Source organism: Tenrec ecaudatus, chromosome 11 (genome assembly GCF_050624435.1).
Source record: "Tenrec ecaudatus isolate mTenEca1 chromosome 11, mTenEca1.hap1, whole genome shotgun sequence".
Classification (NCBI taxonomy): domain Eukaryota; kingdom Metazoa; phylum Chordata; class Mammalia; order Afrosoricida; family Tenrecidae; genus Tenrec; species Tenrec ecaudatus.
Window position 1 is genome coordinate 145382904 of NC_134540.1, and position 7180 is coordinate 145390083.

A 7180-nucleotide genomic window follows, 5' to 3' on the forward strand; every position below is an offset into this window, starting at 1 on the left:
TTATAATTTTATTTTTTTAACTTCTTTCTATGATTAATATATTTCCAGATGGCATGAAGTAGTGTCCAAATTTCCAAGTTTCTGCTCTTATGGTTTAACTTGTGTTATTTATATCAGAACATCTGGCTCCAACAGCTGTTTTTTCCTAAAATAATTTTCAGACAGCATTTTCCATTTCAATCAATCAGGTCACCCAATTTACAGTATTAGAATAATTCTAAAGAATATTTTAGAATTTTTTATCCTTGAAATGAAATTTGTCATTACAAACTTTCTAATGGAACTAAAATAATGTAAACACATTTGGTTATTGGGTGACTGCTATAAGACATTGGGTAATAAAGATTCCCAAATCGCTTTCATTATAAGTAATTGCACATTTTTATGCAGTGTATCCATAGAGGTATGCTAGAATTTGAAGTCAGATTCATAAGAGGATATGAAACAAGAGATATAATTGTTGATATCAGATGACTCTTGGTTGAAAGCAGAAAATGCCAGCAACATGTTTCCTTATTTTTCTTTCTTTTTTTGTTTTAAGGGGAGAGCATGCATGCAGTCCCCCACTATCACATATTGTGCAGTTGAGTTTCCCACATTTGGGGAAATCGCAGGGGTCAGCACATCCGGAGTGCAATGGAGAAGCCTCGCCCTGGGAAACCACCTTCATGATCATGGTATCTCCCCTGGCATGTAAGTATTCCTTATTTTTCATTGACTATGCAAAGACATTTGACTGTGTCAGCCACACATAATTGCTCTCTTGCGCAGCTTTTATACACATTCAAGAAGCAATTATTTTAGCAGGACAAGGGGAAATTGTCTGGTTTAAAATCAAGGAAAGTGTGCTGAATAAATAATCTGAGAAGCATGAGACATCTATATTCTATATGAAGAAGAATGGGACACCAGGTGTTGAGGAAGACTCATTGAAACTGTGATATGTGTATGACATGGCCTCTTTGGCTGAAAACAAAGCTGATTTGAAACACTTACCGAAGAAAATTAAAAACGACAGCCATAAGGATGGATTACAACCTCAACACAATGAAAACACAAATCCTTACACATAGCCTAATTAGCAGCACCATTTGTTTACACAGAGAAGATTGAAGTTATCAAATACTTCACTTTACACGGATACACAATATTCACAAAAGCATTAGTCGTAAAATCATTGTATTGTATTTGATGTAAATATATCTTGAAAGAAGTACAATTGGAATGTTCCTGAGAGCTAACATGGTGGGGCTTCACGTCAAGTATGTTGGACAAGTTACCCCTGCAGAATGATATCCCAAGGTCATGCTTGGGAAAACAGAGGTCAGTGAAAGAGAAGAAGGTCGCTACTGAGTTGTATTGACATAGCAAACTACAATAATCGTCTCAAACAACAATGCTTGCTAAGATGGAGCATGATTGAGCAATGTTTCATTCTGTTGATTTTATTAGTTGGAATTGGCTTCACATACAATAATAATAACAGCAGTGTGCTACTTTCAATTAAATTTATATAGTATATTATTTGAAATGTGAATTATAAATTATATTGCCATCTTTTGCCATTTATGCTATTCATGTTATTTAAAAATTATTATAATTATATCTTACTACTATAGGCATTACAAACTTACTGCACTTAAAGTCCAATTTTACATATGTAAAACTGAAATCAAAGGTAAAAATTAAGAATTTTATGAAAGCTCATAAAACATATTTTAGTTATGAAATATAATTTTATAGGATCTAATTTGGAGAAGTATAAAATAATTGTTCAGAATGCAGATATTGAATTCAGATAGCCTATCTTTCTCAACTCTCCAATTTATGTATTGTAACCTAAGGCAAGTAATTTTGCCTCAATTTTCCTAATTGCAAATTACTCTGAAAGTAAATTAGTAATTAATAATATTTCCATAAACACAAGATCTATGTTTAGAAACAAAGAAGAAAGGAAAACCTACCTCTTAGGGATTCATAGATTTAAGGAGAAATAAATATAAGCCTTTAGAAATAAAGATATGAAAAATACCCATATTGAGATTTGTCAGAGATACTTTAATGCTTTCCAGATGGGTATGTATTCTTCACATGATTATATTACCTAAAAAAAAAACCCTGAAAATATGAACTAATTTCTGTAATTTCTGTAACACAAGATATGCAAGTAATACGCTAACATAATTAAATCGAATTAATACATTAGAAAGTGCTAAAGAGAGAGTTGTGCTATTTGGGAAGTTGACAAATAAAGAATAAATAGGCCCATGCTACGCACACTTAAAAGTAACAAAGAAAACAGCAAAGACTGTGAAAATAAAACTTTAAACCCGTGGAGAAAATTAACTGAAAGTTAGTACTTTCAATGTATTAATAATTTTGAAAAATATCAAGCAATGTTAGGAAAAGCAATATCACAAGGAGGGAGAGGGCGACTCTTGCATAGCAGGCTAATTGCTGCTGCTGCTGCTGCTGCTTGCCGACCGGGACATCCCCGTTGCTGTGCTTCTCTGAGACATACACAGGTATTCTTCTGCCGGCCCATTCCATAGTCAATGGTCTTCTCAACCACCATCTTTCAAATGCATCATTCTTTGTTCCTCCCGTCCATTGTCCAATTTCCCAAGTAGAAGATGTGATGGGACACATCATGTTTGGGGACAGGAACACTTTAGTCCTCTTAGGGACATCTTTACTTCTCCACATTTTAATGAGGTACGTTGCACCAAATGTGTCCAATGCAATAGTACTTGATTTCTTGACTGATACTTTTGTGAATATTCTGCATGCATATAAAATGAAATCGTTGACAATGTCAATCTTTTCTTAACTTAATATTAAGAAAATATTATGGCAATAAATATTACACCTCAATTTACATTATATCCTTCCTCTATTTCCTTTTTCTTATAAACAGGAAGAAATTTTGATGTCTAGTGGTTACTCTTTGAACTGCTCACCTCACGTTCAGAAGTTCGAAAATACTACCCACTCATCATGAGAAAAATTGGGTTTTCTACTCCTGCAAGTGGTAAAAGTTTTGGAAACTCCCAGGGGCAGTTCTACCCTGTCCTCCAGGGTTGTTATGAGTCATCTTTGACGTTCTGGCAGTGAGTTGAGCTCGATCCTGGATAAGTTAGAAATTCCGTCACCCTGGTTTATCTTTTTCTACTGTCTAGAGAACAGGTTCTTTCCCTCATATTACAAAACTTCATCTTCCCCCTACCCCGGCGCCCCCAACCTGATCCCCTTAGAACTTCTCGAGCCATTTTGCTCCACATCTATAATTCAAAATACATCATAAGTAAAATCTCAATTAACTAAAATATAAGTGACTAGACTTACAAGTAAGATTGGGTACCCTCTTTAAAGTATTAAATAGGAAGGTGGTTTGTCTGTCCCAAGCCATATTTTCAATCACCATATGTGTGTGTGTGTGTGTGTGTGTGAAAGTTAGACCCTGAATAAAGAAGACCAAAGAAGAATGGATGTATTTGCACTATGGTGCTATAAAAGAAATTAATAGCACTATGGACTGCCAAGATAAAAACAACAACAACATTGTTTGGAAGAAGTACAGCCAGAATTCTCCTCAGAGGCAAGTATGATAAAACTTCATTTCACATATTTTGGACACGTTGTCAGGAGAGAACAGTCCCTGGAGATGGACACTGTCTTTGTAGAGGGTATCAAAGAAGATCCTTGACAAGATGGCTTAATGCAGTGATGGCATGAATGGGGTCAAGGACAGGATCACATGTGAGAACAGCACAGTCTGTTGTACACAGTGTTGCTATGAGTTGGAACCATCTTGATTTCAACTAATTGTTAGAGAAAACCAGCCTCTAACAATACCCCATGGTTCGTAGGTACAAATGTAAGACTATAATATATAAAGATTATAGTAAAATTATAGAGGATAGGAGAGGTAGGAGAGAAGATAAAAATACTGGAGTCAGACACATTTCATAGTAGCATGCTCACGTCTGGGAAAGCCATGATCTCCGCAGCCAGGTCTACACAGAGAGAGGGAGTAAGAGAGAGAATATATTTCTAACCAAGGCTTATATCTACTTAAGGGGGGCATGCAAGCTCCCCTTATTACAGGCAACCATATATGTAACCAGATGGGGCTGCACCATAGGCAAACACATGAAAGGAGGGGTGAGCTAGGGGTGTGCAGGCTAAGGGTACATATGTGACAAAGTGGTCAGACAATAGATTCAAGATGGCAGCCTAACCTTGGTCATCATTGAGTTGGCTCAACCTTGTCTCTGGGCTCTGCTTCAAGGAAACAATCCACTATCCTTATCAGCAGGGAGGGTGCCCCACCTAAGGTGGTCAAAAAATAGTGTCTGATTGCTCTGGATGGCTGCTGCCCTCAGGGAGATAAGTTCAAAGCAGCTGACCTCCCAGCACAGCAGCATCCTAGATTCGGCATATATTTGGGGGAGACAACCTTGGGAAAAACCCTATTGAATCCCACAGCTAACAACAACAACAACTAGCGGTTCTTCTATTTTTTTACTGTAGAAGATTAGAAAATATATATGTATGTTCTGAGTGATTTTTCTCTTTTGCTCAGTGACATCGTTATAGATGTGTAGAACAGTAATAACTGGAAAAAGGACCAGCAGGGAAGTTTCCCCTAAAAAACGACTATTTATAATTCAAGTGTATTTGAGAGTGTAAGAAGAGTTACATATAAGAAAGTCTCATGTAAAATGTCCTTGGTATGGCGATTGTGTTATTCAATTTTGTAGAAAATTCCAGCATGAAACTTCCATATTAAATTATACTATAAAGTATGGTTCTTGCTAACTCATTGGCACACTTAATCTTGAATGTCAAATGTCTGGCTAGTCTATATGGTATCCTTTTCTCGGTGTGCATGTGTACTCTTGGGGACAAAATAGTATTCATTGGATCCCTTACAGTTCACTTACTGACACACTTCCATTGGCAATTTGGCTGTCATTCGGTGGTACATTGATTCAATTTACTATCAAGCTTTCAGGTGACTGCTGTTGATTGCACCAGAGTTCAAAAAGCTTAGAGAATAACGGGCAAGAGCAGTACTTTCCCAAAGTTTCCCTGGTAGTTTGGAGGTGGCACAGACTATGATGTATTAGATGAGGAAAAAGCCACACCCCCTCATAGTTGATTCTGAGCACTCGGCATCCAGGGGCTGATGCAAAGCATTTCTTTGCTCTCATTTTTCCTGTCCCCTTTCAGTCTACACACAATCTCCTTCCAGTGGATTCCTGGAATTCTCTCATGTTAAACTGGGTTCTCTAAAGAAACAAAGTTTGCAAAGCTTTATCTCAAGAAAGTCACTCACATGGAAGAAGCACACCAGCCTGTGCAATCACGAGGTGTAGAAGGGATCAGGTATCAGGCATCATCAGAACAAAAAATCTTACCATAGTGAATGAAGGGGGAAGTGCAGAGTGGAGACCCAAAGCCCATGAGTCAGTCAGGGTGCGATATAGCACCGATGAAGAATATAGCTTTCATCTAGTTCCTAAATGCTTCCTCTCCCCCACTCCCCGCCCAACTATCATGATCCGGATTTTACCTAGCAAATCTGTCTGGACCAGAGGATGTACACTGATGCAGATGGGAGCTGGAGGCACAGGGAATCCAGGACGGATGATACTTTCAGGACCAGGGGTGTGAGTGGAGATACTGGGGGGGTAGAGGGTGAGTGGGTTGGAAGGAGGGAGCCCATTACAAGGATCTACATGTGACCTCCTCCCTGGGGAATGGACAACAGAAAAGGGGGTGAGAGGAGATGTTGGACAGGGCAAGATATGACAAAATAGTAATTTATAAATTATCAAGGGCTTATGAGGGAGTGGGGAGTGGGGAGAAAGGGGGGAAGTGGGGAGTGAGGGGAGAAAAAGAGGACCTGATGCAAAGGGCTTAGGTGGAGAGCAAATGCTTTGAAAATGATGAGGGCAATGAATGTACAAATGTGCTTTACACAATTGATTTATGTATGGATTGTGATAAGAGTTGTATGAGCCCCTAATAAAATGTTTAAAAAAATAAAACAATAAATAAAGCTAGTAAATGGATTTCAGTAGGGAAGGTGGAAAGGAAAAAAAAAGTCACTCACACAGTTGAAGAAGAGGTTGAATGTAGTCTGGTTCAAGCCTGTAAATTAGACATCTAGCTTGGCTTGAATAGTTCCTGAGATTGACAGAGTTGGAAGCAGGAAAAAGAAGCAGGAAGACCACAGGCAGATGGACACAGGTACAGATGAATCCAAACTCAGCAAGTCAGGCTTGAAGCTGCAGAGATGAATGAATTCAAGGGCAGTAGGCATTATGACCACTTGCTGCTGCCTTTCAGGTTCAATGGACAATATGGCGGGTTGAAGAGACAAATGTAGGTTCCAGACCAGCAAAGAGAAGGGAAGAAGCCTTAAGTAGTTAGGTTACACCACCAAGGAAAACTTCTTTGTAGTTGTACTAGGGCTGTGACTCTATCAGGGGTTAGCGCTCCACTGTTATCACCCACAAGTGCCTGCTGCTCAAAAGACCACATCCAAGAGTTGATTACATTATGTTAAATCACTGCACAGAGCAGGCCTTAGCTGTTAAACTAATGGGATTTCTGGGTTGAGGTTATGGTTGGGGTTAGGGTTAGCAGAAGAAAAAAAGAGAATTTTTGCCAAAGCAAGTTGTCACAAAAGCTAACTTTTGATCTTTTATCTGCAATTACATATAAGTTATTGATGTATTTGATATTCAAATCTTATATATCATATGCATACAGACACCTAAATAGAAAGAGTTAATGCAGAAAAAGATTTTTAAAGAGCTAATGTAGTCTATATTGTACATTACATTTTCTAATTTTTCACAAGTCTGAATCCTTTTCTATCATTTTGATGCCCAAAAGATTTATTTTTTTAAACAATTTATTAGGGGCTCATACAGCTCTTATCACAGTCCATACATATACATACATCAATTGTATAAAGCACATCTGTACATTCTTTGCCCTAATAATTTTCTTTTTTATTCTCCTCTCTTCTTTTTTTTACATTTTATTAGGGACTCATACAACTCTTATCACAATCCATACATATACATACATCAATTGTATAAAGCACATCCATACATTCCCTGCCCCAATCATTCTCAAAGCATTTGCTCTCCAATGATTTTCT

At 37.7% G+C, this 7180-nt stretch overlaps 1 non-coding gene across 1 annotated transcript; it reads right to left on the bottom strand.

The window, feature by feature from the left end:
• Positions 1 to 538: 538 nt before the first annotated feature.
• Positions 539 to 701, bottom strand: LOC142461795 (U1 spliceosomal RNA). Its single transcript, XR_012786991.1, has one exon. It is a non-coding gene; the product is annotated as a U1 spliceosomal RNA (small nuclear RNA).
• Between the last annotated feature and the right edge of the window lie 6479 nt (positions 702 to 7180).